The sequence below is a fragment of the Balaenoptera acutorostrata genome, chromosome 1 (genome assembly GCF_949987535.1).
Source record: "Balaenoptera acutorostrata chromosome 1, mBalAcu1.1, whole genome shotgun sequence".
In the NCBI taxonomy this organism is placed as follows: Eukaryota; Metazoa; Chordata; class Mammalia; order Artiodactyla; family Balaenopteridae; genus Balaenoptera; species Balaenoptera acutorostrata.
The window spans coordinates 34330130-34344617 of record NC_080064.1 but is presented as its reverse complement, the minus strand read 5'-3'; the positions used below and the strand labels follow the sequence as shown (position 1 = coordinate 34344617).

At 48.3% G+C, this 14488-nt stretch overlaps 1 protein-coding gene across 2 annotated transcripts in view; it reads left to right on the top strand.

The window, feature by feature from the left end:
• The window catches only part of HIVEP3 (HIVEP zinc finger 3), a 497909-nt gene that overhangs the window by 325198 nt on the left and 158223 nt on the right, over positions 1 to 14488 (top strand). For both annotated transcript variants that reach the window (XM_057527626.1, XM_057527610.1), the window contains exon 3: positions 6034 to 6114. The gene's annotated coding sequence lies outside the window, so the exon portion shown is untranslated. The remainder of the gene's footprint in view (positions 1 to 6033; positions 6115 to 14488) is intronic.

Genomic DNA, 14488 nt, shown 5'->3' with positions numbered 1-14488 from the left:
TGATTTTCCTAGTTTCCTGGCTCCTTCCTACTACTGACAATAGAACCCATCTTGTTTTGCTCCTTACCTTGGCTACTAGAATGCCCAGAGCTGAGCTATTCAACTATGCATGTCTCTTTTTAAAATGTGATTTTTCCATTATATAGTACTTGTGTATTTCCTAAGAATTAGAAAAAAAGACAAGTAAAAGGAAGCCAAAACCAAAAATTACTTACTGTGTTTCTACTCCCCAAAAAACTGTTAATATTTTCATCTATTTCTCTGGGTTTTTTTATGTACAGTTTTCATGTGGTTTTTTTTGTAGGGTTTTTTTCTTTTGACATAGGTGAAATCATCCTGTATATAAACTTTATAGCTTGCTTTTCTCAACCTGATATCTCAAGATTATCACATTCTTTCTTTTTAAATTGAAGTATAGTTAATTTACAAGGGTGTGTTAGTTTCAAGTATATAGCAAAGTGATTCAGTTATGCATAAATATATATATATATGCTTTTTCAGATTCATTTCCATTATAGGTTATTAAAAGATACAGAGTATAGTTCTCTGTGCTACACAGAAGGTCCTCATTGTTTACCTATTTTATATATAGTAGTGTGTATATGTTAATCCCTAACAACTCCTAACTTATCTTTCCCCCCACCCCTCACTGCCCGCTTTGGTAACCATAAATTTACTTTCTATGTCTGTGAGTCTATTTCTGTTTTGAAAATAAGTTCATTTGTATCCTTGTTTTAGATTCCACATATAAGTGATATCATATGATATTTGTCTTTGCCTGACTTACTTCATTTAATATGATAATCTCTAGGTCCATCCATGTTGCTGCAAATGGCATTATTTCATTCTTTTTTTATGGCTGAGTAATATCACATTCTTAAAGGATGCAGAGTATTTCATCAGGTAGATCAGAGGTCAGCAAGCTTGTTCTGTAAAGGGCCAGACAGTAAATAATTTAGGCTTTTCAGGCCATACTGTTTCTGCCCCTGCTGCTACACTCTGCCTCTGTAGTAGGAAAGCAGCCATAGACAATAGGTAAATGAGTGGATGAGGTTGTGTCTCAATAAAACTTTATTTACAAAAACAAGCTGCCAGTGAGATTTGGCCTGCAGGCTGTAGTTGCCAGCCCCTGATATAGATGGAGTCTAGTTTTCATAGACCCGTTATCCATTTCCATATGTTAGCACTTAGGTTTGCCTTCAGTTCTTAGAATTTTTGTCCCTTAGACTATATTCCTGGAAATTGAGATGACTGTGCCCCAAAGTATGGATCTTAGTGAGGCAAAGCTCTTGGTTCATGCTGTGAACTGTTTTCCAAAAGCGTTCTCCCAAATTCCGCTACCAGCAGTGATGTGAGTATGACATCACTCATACTCATACAGCAGTGATGTGCCCATTTCCCCAAACCCTGCGTGCACTGGGCATTGTCCTTCAAGACATTTACCTCCAGCCTCCCGTGCTCCCTTATGTCTGGACTTTGCTTTTGTCTGATGTTTCACGCCTTGGTCTGCACTTTTATTCTTTAATCTTCCTCACTTTGTTTTTGGAAGTAGGTAAGATTTAAGCAAGCAGGGGTCAAGTTCAGGGGTTGGGGGAGCCAGGGAAGCACAGAGTCCTGAAGGGCCAGTGAGGGTGGCACTGGCCAGCAGGGCTGACAGCTGTCCTTCTCTGCTGGGTGAGGGATCCACTCTGGTGGGTAGACACTGACTAGAACTTCCAGAGCCTGCATCACTGTGGGTCAGATGGGGGAGCGGAGAGGAGGCTGCCATGGGGAGAAAGGAGCAACATGGCAGGAGGGGACAAAGTGGATTTGGGGCTCAGACGACACAATCTTCCATCAGGCTCTGTGTGTGAGCTCGAGCAAGTTATTTTACCTCTCGAATTTGCCCATTTTTTCATCTGTAAAGGGGATAAAACAGTCAACTGCACAGGACTGTCCTGAGGATTCAACGAGAGCCTTAATACCAGACCCTTGCATAGTGCCTGGCACAGAGAAAAGACTTAATGTGTCTTTGTTAAGTTGAATTGGCTTGAGTGCTAGGGTCTTAGGAATGATGGGAAACAGATCATATGAATATTTTTTAAAAGAGAAAGAGTTTGGATCCAGTGCACAGTACAGGGTGGGCCTTCAAAAAACAATTGATGATGAATGAATGTATGGGACTGTGAAGTCAAACAGCTCCCGCTTTGTCACCTGTTAGTTATACGATCTTGGACAGAGCACCTCCCTCCCTAGTGCTTCAGCATCGTTCTCTGCAAAATGGGTTTCCTGAAGGATATTTACCTAGTGCTCCCAGATGAGAAAACAATCATGGGTGGCTGAGTAGTTTGTTCAGGGTCTCCCAGCTGGTCCACAGAGAGCTCAGGGTGCCCACCGGCCGGCTTGCTATGAGGATTACACGAAGCCAGGGCTGTAAAGTTTCGGGCTCAATAAATGTTCATTCCTTCCCTTAAGCAAGCTGGTCTGCCAGCCTGGGGGTCTTGGCCAGGGAAACTGAGCACAGGGCGGGGTCTGCAGCCACCGCAGGGACTGGGACTGCCCCAGAGGCTGCTGCATGGTGGCTGTGGGTTGCTGGCACTGGCGCTTGGGAGGAGCGGTCCAGGTGGATTCTCAGGAGATCACCTCTCCCAGGGGACCATTTCTCAAGAGCTGTCTCGCCTCCACGGAGTCCAGTGTGTGCTGCGGCCAAATAGAGAATTTGCCTTTTCTCAGCAGCCTTTTGGCTGAGAGTGCCGCCTAGGCTTTTCTAACAAGCCATAGCTCTCATAGAGGGATGCAAAGCCCATGTGAGGGAGCATGTGGTAGGACCAGCACTTAGCACAGGACGAGCTGGCCCATGGGACGAGCTCCATCACGGTCAGCTGCTGTTGACCTTGTTATCACTACTGCTATGGACCGGGGCTGGGTATAGGAGGCTTTACCTCCTCCATATGACATCTGATCAACCCAACTTCCCTTCAAGGAAGGTGTGAGTATCCCCATTTTACAGATAAGGAAACTGAGGCAGGTATGGGGAGGGAAGTACACAACTAGTAGTAACAGAGTGACAGTATAAGGCCTTGAATTTAAGTATCTGACTCTAGAGCCCATATTCTTAACCATTAGTCATATTTACTGCCTTTCATTGGACATAAAACCTCTCGGTGAAGGAGAAAGGGTTTTTAGTCCTGAAATGACCAATGTCCTTCTTTCTGGATTTGTCTGACCCAGGAACTAGGGGACCCTAGATTCTTTGAGGCCGGAACTCCAGCTACTCTTTTGACTGACTCATTCATACTGGAGGCACAGTTATTGACCTCTTTCCAGGGAGTATTTCATCAACCATCCAACAAATGTTTTTTAGGGATCTTCCCTGTGCCAGGCCTTGTTCACGGTGCAGGGAATGCATCACAAGTAATAATAATTACAACTAACCCTTACTATGTGCCAGGTACTGTTCTAGACACTGCACATAGATTAGCTCATTTAATCCTCACGATCCCACAGATAGCTGGTATTAGCCTTTCCTTATAGATGAAGAAATCAAGGCACAGAGAGGTTAAGTAATCTGCCCAATGTTCCACAGCTAATGAGTATCAGAGTCAGGATTTGAACCCAGGCAGTCTGGGGTCAGCATCCATACATTTAATTGCCCCTGCACTGTTGTGGCTCACATACTCCCTGACTCACAGAACTTCTAGTCTTTCCTTTCCAACAGGCCTGTTCAAATAGGACCAAACTAGCTTAATTCAGTTTTGTTTGCTGAGAAGCAAACTGGGCAGTGGGAATGAATCATCCCGGATTTGTAAAGTGCTTGACATCATGGGGCCAGTGGGAAAGAGTCAAGGTCATGAATGGGACCCTGGTCTATTTTCCACCATGGCCTTGACTGCCATGTGCCCTTTGGTAAGTCTCCTCACCTCTCAGCCTCCATTTCTTTATTTGCAAAATGGATTGTCAGTACCTGTTCTAACTGCCTCCAGGCATTTTTGTGAAGACCAACTGGTGTGGCAGATGGAAAGAAGATTTAAAATAGAAAAAAACAGGCACTGGGCAAGGATTTGTTATTGAACCAAAGTGAAATTTTGGTCAGCTTGATGAATGAATGAATGAATGAATGGTCCTAGCAGGCCTGCAGATTGGCTCCCTGGGTAACAAATGGCTCTCTTCGGGAGGTCTGTTGGAAGTTTTCAGAGTCTCATCAGGGGTCTCTCCTTGGCCATGTCCCATGCTCCTATCCCTTGAGTTATTTTGCGTCTGATTTTGTGTGAGGCTCCAAGACTGTTTTGGCAAACATTCATTAATGTCTGTTGGGAGAAAGGCCTTGTGCTAGACTCTGTGGGGAGACTGAGATGAATTTTGAATGGTCTCTGCTCTCAGGGGCTCAGAGGCTAGGAGGAGAAGTAATAAGAATAATCATAATGATAATAACAATGACCAGCATTTACCACATCCCAGATATTGTGTTGAGTTTTTATATGCATTATTTCAGTTAATCATTGCAACAATTCCGTGAGTTACTAAAACTTTTGTCCCATTTTACGTGAGGAACCAGATTTAGACAGGTTAAGTAACTTACCCAATTTCACACAACTCTGAAATTATAGAGCTGGGCATGAATTTGAGAAAGAATATGTGCATACAAATAACTCTATTATAAGGTGGAAACTACAGCGTATCCTACTAGAGGGGCAAGGACAGGCCTCTTGGCATTCAGAAAGAGGAGGGAAACAGGATGATGGTGGTGACGACAATGGTGGTGCTGATGGCCTGTTGATGGTAATGATGAGGATATTCACGATGGTGGTGGTGGTGATAATGGCAGTGATGGTGATGAGGAGGGTGGCGATGATGACGATAATCCTCTAGTGCCCATTTGTTGAGCTTTTCCTTCGTGCTAGGCCCTGACCTGGGTGCTTCCTACTGTCTCATTTCATGCTCATAATGACTTTCCAATGTCAAGGTCATCATCTCCATTTTACCCACGAGGACTCTGAGCTAGAGACAGGCTGAGTGGCCTGCCAAGGGCATGCATCCAGTCTGCGCTGGGCTGGAGCTTAAGCACGCCTCACGGCAGAGCCACGGCTCTTTCCTATACCAGGGTCCCTAACCCGTGGGCCATGCGGCCGGGCATCCCGGAGATGCTCCATAAATACCTACTGAGCAAATATTGAATGAACGGATCCCCAAGGGGTCAAAGCCTTAAACCCAGAAGACAGAAATAACATGTCTCGAGTGAGTATGTGTAACCGTTTTGTAAATAGATGTAGTGGTGCTGTGATCACTAAAATACAAGTTAATTGTAAAGCATTATGTTCATGTAGCTTTTGTATTGTTCTTTTTTTTTTTTCAATGAAAAGATACTAAGTGTACAGTTAGGAGGAGTTTTGAGAAATATTCTCACACAAAAAGGGGTCCTCATGCTAAAAATGGTGGGAAGCGTCCTGCCGTCCTGCATGTCGTGTGAACTGCTTTGCCCAGTGTCTGGCACAGAGGTCACTCAGAGGAGAGAGGAAACCCACCAGGCTGGGGATTGGGAGCTGTGGCATTTGTCCTGGGTCTACAAGTGACTTAGTAGACCAGAGCTGTCCCTTTCCATGGCTGTCTCTATAAGACCTAACACCAGCATCTAAGAGATTTCCCAAGTGGCTATGGAATGCTGACATGAATGAATGGATAACGGAAGAAAAAATGAGTGAATTACGACGAATGGTGCTCAGGGAGCCTGTGAGGGGATGTTTTCCCCAAGGAGTGCTTGAAAGTGAGAGTTTTTCAGCCAGAGAGCAGAAATAGAACACAGGGGGTTCAGCAGGGGCTGTTGACTCCAGACTTCCAGCTCTGTGAGTGGGGTGGTTAGGCTACGGCGGCATCCCCAGGGGGGTCTGATCTTGACCCTGTGATGACCCTGTTGGAGATGGGGTGGTGGTTGGAGCTTGGCTGCGAGGCTACTCTCAGCAAGGCTGTGCTCCCTATTTGGGGATACATTTTTCAAACTCAAGTGCAAGTTGACAGATGGCAGTGGTATAATATTCTCACATTCTCTACTTCCCACAGGCCTCCTTCCAACACAGCCCTGCGAGCTCTTAAAAACCTCTGTCATATCTCGACCATGAGACCACGGCTGGCTCTTGGCAGGTAAGCCCCCCATCGCTCCCTCACACCACGGGGCATGGAGCAGTTTCAGCACAGCCCTAAGACCATGGGCATGTTTGTGGCCAAGAGGTAGGTGGGGCTGAGTCCAGTCTTGGCAGGAGAATGGAGACTCACACTCCCCCAGGACTTCAGGACAAAGCTGCCAAATGTCCAGGGTCCTGCAGCTGGCATTTCTACCAATGGCAGTATATGGCGCTAGGAACGTGTCCTGGGACAGAAGCCAGGGAACTGGTTCTGACACCGTGTCAGCCTTTACTGCTCAGGAAACTCTCAGGCAAGAACCTGCCTTTCTGGGTTTCTGTTTCCCGGTGTGAAAGTGAGGGAATAGGATTCAGTGAACTGGACTCCGCGAACCAGCTCTTCCAGCCTCCGGCCAAGGCCATGGGCTGGGAGGAGGGACGGTGGGGACAGCAGCTGTCTGCCACTTCCCTAGGGTTCGTCTCCTGTTTGATTGCTCCATGGACCTCCATGGAGAGCCTGGGCTGGGCTTTGCGTGTGCCGTGCGTGTGCATGTATGCGTTTGGGCCCAGGACCTGTGTCCCTTCCAGCAAACTGTGCTTGAAGTCAAACTCAAGCATGGACAGTCACCAGCCCTGCACCTGCCCTGCCATGGCTGGACAGCACACCACGGTCACTGTAGGCTGTGGTGCCCAGATGGGAAGGGTGAAGGCTGCCCACATGCTGAGAGCATGGGCAGTCCCACAGCAGAGTGTGGGTGTGAAGATCAAGCTGGGTGACGGGCAACACAGTCTGGGAGACTAGGTTACCGTTAACAGTGAGGCCTTCATTCATGTGGGAGTGAGTGCAGGGCCAAAGCTCATGGGCAGATCTTCAGGGCAGGCTGGGAGAGCTGCCCAGGAGATGAGACCAGGAGGGCACTGAGGGCTAGAGGGGAAGAAAGCACATCATTGCCCTGAAAAAGCTTCCCATCCGAAGGAGGAGATGATGTGCAAATAGCCACAGTACAGGAAGCCTGTGAAGGCAGGAGGGGTCCATTCTGTCTGGGTTTGGTTGTGGGGTGGTTCAGGGAAGACCATTTGAAGATGACACTTGAACTGGGCTTTGAAGGATGAACAGAAGTTCACCAGGTTAAAAAAAAAAAAAAAAAAAAAAAGGAAGAAGGGCATTCTAGGCTGAGGAGACAGCATGTACAAAGGGGGAGTGGCTGGGGTATAGGCCCAGAGGAGGAGTGAGGAGAAGTGAGGCTGGGAGAAGTGGGTGGGCCTTTGAATGCCAGGCCAAGGAGCTCGGGGTGGGCCCTTTATGATCAAGGAAGGAGAGGAGATGGTCAGCTCCGTGGTGCCAAGAGAGGCCTCTGGGACCCGGGGAGAGGCTGAGAGCAAAGAGGAGGGGCTCGTGTCGGAACCTGCTGAACATCGGCCACAGGAGGCCCAGGGCAGGACGCCCCTCACTGAAGGGTCCGCATCCCACCGGGGCCCTTCAGGTCTCCCGACGAAGAGCAGCCACAGGGGCGCTGGGGTCCCCGTCCTGTGCCGGGGGCCTCTCCAGTGGAGGGCTGCTGGCCTTGCCATGAGAACCCCTCTTCCCGCCCCACCCAGCTCCCCTCCTCCCCCGCCCCTGAAGAACGGTGGGCCGCCTCGCCCAGGGCAGCAGTCACGTAAGGATGCAGTGTTGCTACCGAGGCCCTTCTCAGCCTCCTCCTGTCCTCTCCGCTGCATAACGAGGAGGCTCTCCCGCTACAGTCGTCTTCCGTGTGGTGGGTAACACTCCGCAATTGCGTAGTTTTACAGTTTCCTCTCTTGGCAGAACTCAGAACGCCTTCACATCTGTTGTCTCTCCTGGGACAGAAGGAAGAGTAGGCTCTGGGACCAGAGAGCGCTGGACTCCGGCCCTGCCCTGTCCCTCCCCTGGGGAGCAGTGTAACCGCCTGTGCCTCAGGGTCTTCATCTCCTAAGTACCCACCTCCTCGGGTGGTTCCAGAATCAGATGCCAGAGCTCGTGTGAAAGGCCAGCTCGGTGCCCGTCGCATGGGGAACTTATATTCTGTGCTGCTCGACCAGCTCATGTCCCAGTGATGGAGCAGGCGGCCTGGAAAGGCCTGTGGGTTTTTTGGTTCAAGGGTGGCATGAACAGTTCGCACCTGTGCCTTAACAGGCAGGCAGGCTCATGGCCTTGATTTTCCTTTGAAAAGTTCATTCAGCAGAACTTTCCAGACACCTCATCTGTTCCAGGCACTGGCAGACACCGGGGGCCCCGACAGGAATAAGATGGTCCCTTCTGCAGAAGGGATGTGTAAACAAATAGCAACACACTGTAAGAAAGGAACAGAGCCGTGGAAGAGGGAGTGTGGAAGGATCAGTAGGGATTCATCAGATCAGGAGAACCGTGGAAGGCAGCGAGGGCGTTCCAGGTGAAGGGGCCAGCAGGTACGCAGGCATCACTGTGGGAAACCTCCTGCTTGGTGGGGCATCTGTGTTAGTGTTTACGATGACCTGCTCTGCAGAGCTCCCCATCACAGAGAAGCATCCAAGGAAGCCTGCACCTGCCCCCTTGTCAGCTCAGGAGGCTCAGATCCAAGCCAGGCTTCACAGTTTAAGAGGAACATCAGTGAGCTCTGAGATACGGCCAGATGTGCAACTTCTAGTGCCCAGACAGCAAGGAGCTTCTGATGCTTTTCTTGCTTTGAGTTGAGGGCACGTATTACCCACAAGCTCAGAATTAGTCAGGGAAACGTTATTGCTGTGTTTGTGCTGGGGCCTGGGATAGAGATGAATAAACATGGATCCTGCCCCAAGTACAGAGAAAGAGGTGGACAGACCTCGAAGGTCCATATCACATATCTACAGATGCTCTAACGGGGTGGGGAGGGCATTCAAAGTGCTAAGGGGCTGTAGAGGAGGGGCAGTCAGAAGGCAGGAGCAGGGGGCCGTCATAAGGAGGGAATCTGAGCCAGATGATAATAAGAATAAGAATACTTATAATAACTAATGATTATTGAGCACTTACTATGTGCCAGGCGCTGCTCTAAGAGTTTTATATGGATTTACGTTTCACCTACACAACAATGCTATGAGGCAAGTGCTGTTATCATCCTCTTTTACAGATGAGGAAAACTGATGCACAGAGAGGCTGAGTAACTGTCCAAGGCACACACAGCTGGGAAGTGGCCTAGCCAGGCCGAACCTGGGCAGTCTGACCTCAGAGCCCACTCTTGAATGACCTGGCATAGCCTAAACACTAAGCACTCTCTAAGAACTAGAGGCGCCGACAGGGTTGGGACCGTGTCTGTCTTGCTCTAGCACATAGTAGGCACTCAATAAAAATGCGTTCACTAACTAGAATGCACAGATGCATGGATACGTTGATCCCTGAAAGAGCAGGGACAGAAAATGGGCACAGGGACAGGCACTGCAGACAGAGGTTGCAGCTGAAGCAAAGGCCTCAGGTACCAGCACGTGGAGTTGCTTCGAGGCTCTGCCAGGTCTGGAGCGCTGGAAGGCTGGAGGGGACCGGATAAGGGAGACAGAGTTTGAAAGGGAGCTTCCCTGGCCAACCCTTCCTGTTCCAAAGACCTGGCACCTGCCCGCCTTCCCCTGCAAGCCTTCCCCACCCAACCTGTCCCACATCGAGAAAAGGAGGATGCCTTGACCTTTGTGTCCCCACACCTCTCTGTCACCCATTCCTTCAAAGGCTCCCAGAGGCAGGGGAGGCCTGCACCACCCAAGAGGGGCTTAGGAAAGACAGTTTAAAACGTGCTCCTGTACGGGATGGCTTTCTGGATGTTTGAGGCTTCAGGGAGCCAATGTTTTTCAAAGATCCTTCCTTCCTTCCTTCCAGCTCTGTGGGCTATGCATGGGAAACTAGGGCTGGGGCTTAGCTCTGTGGCTTCCTAGCTGGGCGCCGTTGGGTAAATCGATTCTGTGCCTCAGTTTCATTCTCCATAAAGTGGGAATAAAATCAATAGAATTAAAGTGAGCAAGGTTTGGGGAAACTCCCATTCAGATCGAGGCTCAGTGAAACGTAGTTTCTCGGCTTCCTGCTTTGCTTCTGGGGCCTCAGTTTCCTCCATAAAAGGAAGACTTGGAGAATGTTGATCTTTCCAGCTTGACATTCTAGGATTCAAAGCTGTCCACACTGGTGGACTAGATACACAGACACATTTACACACACATATGTGCTATATGACTATAAGTATATACAATTTAATCACTTTTATAGATTTAAAATGTATACTAAATTATATTTAATATAAACGTATAATTGACAGCATCTTTGTTGTGTTTTCTTCTGATTGAAAAAGTAATACATATTTACTGAGAACATTTTGGAAAGTACAGAAAAAGAAAAAAATTCAGCCGCTATTCCACATTTGACACTGCCTCTTAGATATTCAGGGAATTCCTCTGCCACCTTTTTTTCCTATGCACATACACAGATATTTCAAAAACATATTTGGGATTGTACCCTGCATCCTATTTTTTAACTCAAGCTGAGCTATGGAGCCAGATCTCTGGGCAGGGCTGTCGTCCCCACTCCCGAGAGGAACCAGAGGCAGCTGCTACCACAGCTGTTCTGTGCCCGCTTCCCTGCTCCTGCCTGGGCGGCCAGCTACAAGCATCTGACCTTCGGATGTTCTGTGTCTCTGGCGGGTGCACATTTTACACTAATTTTAGCCTAGCCTCTCAGGCCCGCTGGCCTTGGGGGCTGCACACAATGGACGGCTTATGTAGACAGCTGCCAACGGTGCAGGAAGAACCGTCCCACCTTAAAATGTTCCTCATCGCCGGCCAGTCCTCTGCTCTCAGAGAACAAGCCGGCTCCCTGTTCCTTCTCTCACCAGGAAGGGGCCAATGTTGATGTTCCCAGCCCAGCAGGCTGGACCTGGCGGGCAGGTGGCCCACCAAACACATGGGCGATTGCTTCTCTGGATGGGGCCGTGTTTTTACAGGACAGGCTTGAATTTGAGCTGGAACAGCTGAAAGAGACTTCCCAAGAAATTGCTGGGTGGTGAGTTTGCAGCAGGGCAGCTGGGTGTCTGAAATGTCCCTGGGTGTGTACAGAGAGCCTTCCAGAGCCTCACCTTAATGTTTTACCTTTGTCAGGTGTGTACAAACGTACAGTGTTCTTTGACATCCGGTTTTGTCCTGATGACAGCCCTGTGTATTGGGTGACAGAATTCCCATTTTACAGGCAAGGGAACTGAGGTCAAGATGGGGAAGTAATTTGTTCAAGGTCACCCAGCAAGTCAGTGGCAGGGACTTGAACATGAACGTGGGTCTCTCACCCCAAGTCCAGGGCTCTTTCCATTCACTGGCATCGTACAGGTAAGGGGTTCAGCCAGGTTCATATGCATCTGCTCTGTGTTTCCTTAGGTTTGGTATTGTTTTTGCAAAATGGAGGTACTTTAATTTTCACCTTAAAAGTCATACGTGTTTATTGAAAATAAATATACCTAGTTGGTCTGTTTCTAAAGCACAAATCTGATCGTGGGAGACTCTTGCTTCAAACTGTGTGACGGCTCCCTTTGTCCACAGAGTGAAGTCCACGTGCCTTAGCCTGACATCGAATCTTCACAGCTTGCTACCTGCTCAACCCCCTCCCCACTCTCTCCCAGCCTGGGCTCCCCCAGCACTTACATAGCTCTACCGTGGCACCAAGGTGGGGCTGGAAACTTTCCTTACCATCTGCCTCCTGAGCAGAATAGAGCCATGAGGCAAGAAACCAGTGGGTTACTCATCTCCATGTCCCTGGGGCCCACCTGGGGCCAGACACGGAGCCAAGACCAGTAAATGTATTGGTCCCCAACCCACGGTCCTTCATGAAAAACTGGAGCTTTGATCTACGCTTAGAAGAAAGCCAAGGGCTGCCCGGCAGCTGCCAGCCCCATAAGGAAGTGGCTGCTTGGCCGGACTCCCAGGAGAGGCCTGCAGGGCCAAGTCAAGAAACATCAGCCCTGGGCAGGCTGGGAGGAGGAAAACGGAAGGGCGTCCCCAGATGTGTGCTGGAGACCAACCCCTTACCCCACGGCAAACCTTCCACCTCCACCCCCTCCCCTCCCCAGTCCCTTGGTGACAATACAGCCTGTGTAATACATCCGCAGCCCGGACAATGGCTCTTTGACCCAAGTCCAATACTCTTCAGGAGCAATCCATAGGCATCACAGCTGCTCTGGGGGAAGAAAAGTTCTCTAGGGACTATCTTGGCTCAGTGAGGGCAGGACCGTCTCTCTCCGACTCCGTGTGGGGCTCCTCTCTGGGCATGGCCCCTCAGGCTCCCAGACTCTGGGCTCTGGACATTATTGTGAGAGAGGCAAGGCCTTCAGAGTCCCACAGCCTCAGCTCCTGCCAGTCCTGTCAGTTACTAGCTCAGGGCTCCATCTCTCTGAGCCTCAGTTTCCCCATCTGCAAAATGGGACTAGTGATACCAGCCTTTCAGGGTTTTTGTATCTTGCAGGAAAGTACTTTTCAAAAAGCCTAGCAGAGCAGCAGAGACACAGTGAATGCCTGTGCTCCTTCTTCTGGAGGGTTCTCAAGGCCTCGAGAGCCTCACTGAGAAGTGCCAAGGCTGCTCGGTGAGGGTGGAGGTCTCTGGGGAGAGGCGCTGGGGCAGGTTGTACCTGGCACAGCAATCTAGCAGCTACCACTTCTCTGATTCTGACATGGTCTCGGGGATTTAGCCAAAGACAAACATTTTGTTTTCTAATGAAAGCCCGTGGAAAAGTAGACTTTTATAACAGTTGTTTCACTTCACTTTCAGCTTTCTAGGAAGATGTCTTTCGTTCATTTGTTCGTTCATTTATTCGTTCGTTCTACAAATATCTCCATGGCCTTGACCACCTGCCAGATGAGGCAAGAGATGCACAAACAGGCCATGCAGGGCCCCTGACTTCCAAGAGCCCACCGTCTCACTAATAATTGTCATTCAGGGTAAAAACGTAGGAATGACATGGGAAAGGCACAGTGTTGGGGTAGGGAGTGATCGTTTCCTGAAGGGTTGTTTGGGAGAGGGTCAGTGAAGAAGGTGGCATCAAAATGAGCCAGTTAGGAAGCACAAAGGGAAAAGGCCCCAGTCTCCAAAGAAATAGAAGTGTAAAATTCCAAGAATAAACTTAGGAAGTCATTGTGGATTAGTCTATAAGTTAAATGAAATCCCAATTAAAATCTCAACAAAATTTTGTAATAAAATGATTATAAAGTACATCTGGAAAAATAAACATGGATGAATAGCCTAGAAGAATTCAGTGTTGGTAAAGTGTAGCTCAGTGGACCTGAACAGAGCACCCAGAAGGAGATGTAAGTGAGCGTGGTGTTTAGAATTACAGACAAAAAGGCAGATGATTCCTAACATGCTATAAAGACAACCAGTTAGCTATTTGTAGGTGGAAAAAAAAAAGAATGAAACTAGATCCATAATTCAGTCCTCACATCAAAATATTTCCTAGGTGAAGAAAAAGCATGAAACCAGAAAAGTACTAGAAGAAAAACAATGAGGGAACATTTATGTCATATTGGGATGGAGAATGCCTCCTTAAGTAGAAAACTAAATCCAGAAATCATGAAAGAAAACAATTAAAGACCCCATGGGCAAAAAAACACAATAATCAAGGTTAAAAGATTATAACCAGCTAAGAAAAGTATTTCAATTTGCAAAAGACAAAATACAGGGCTTGTTAAGCATATGAAGGGTAGTCACCAGTAGTCAAAGGATGTACATTAAAGAATCAAGGTGTACATTTGGGTGCCTATTTCTTTTTTTATAATTTTTTTAAATTCATTTTTATTTTTATTTTTTTAAATTAATTTGTTTGTTTTTGGCTGCGTTGGTTCTTCGTTGCTGCGTGTGGGCTTTCTCTAGTTACAGTGAGCGGGGGCTACTTTCTTGTGGTGCGCAGGCTTCTCATTGCGGTGGCTTCTCTTGTTGCGGAGCACGGGCTCTAGGTGCACGGCTTCAGTAGCTGTGGCCCGCGGGCTCAGTAGTTGTAGCTCGTGGGCTCTAGAGCACAGGCTCAGTAGTTGTGGCACACAGGCTTAGTTGCTCCACGGCATGTGGGATCTTCCCAGACCAGGGCTCGAACCCGTGTCCCCTTTATTGACAGGCAGATTCTTAACCACTGCGCCACCAGGGAAGTCCGGGTGCCTATTTCAAAGCATGAGAAAACCTGGGGAAATGAGGAATGGGACACACGGACACTGGAGCACTGTTAGTGGATTGTGAATTGATACATTTTCTGGAGGGGATGTTTAACAGTATGTACCAACATTTTCAAATGTGCATACCCTTCAACTCAGCAGTCCACTTCTAAATAGGTATCCTAAGGAAACAATCAAAAGGTGCCTGGAATTGTATGTATAAGAAGGCAACAGAGCACAGTGGTTAAGAGTGAGGCATCAGAGGT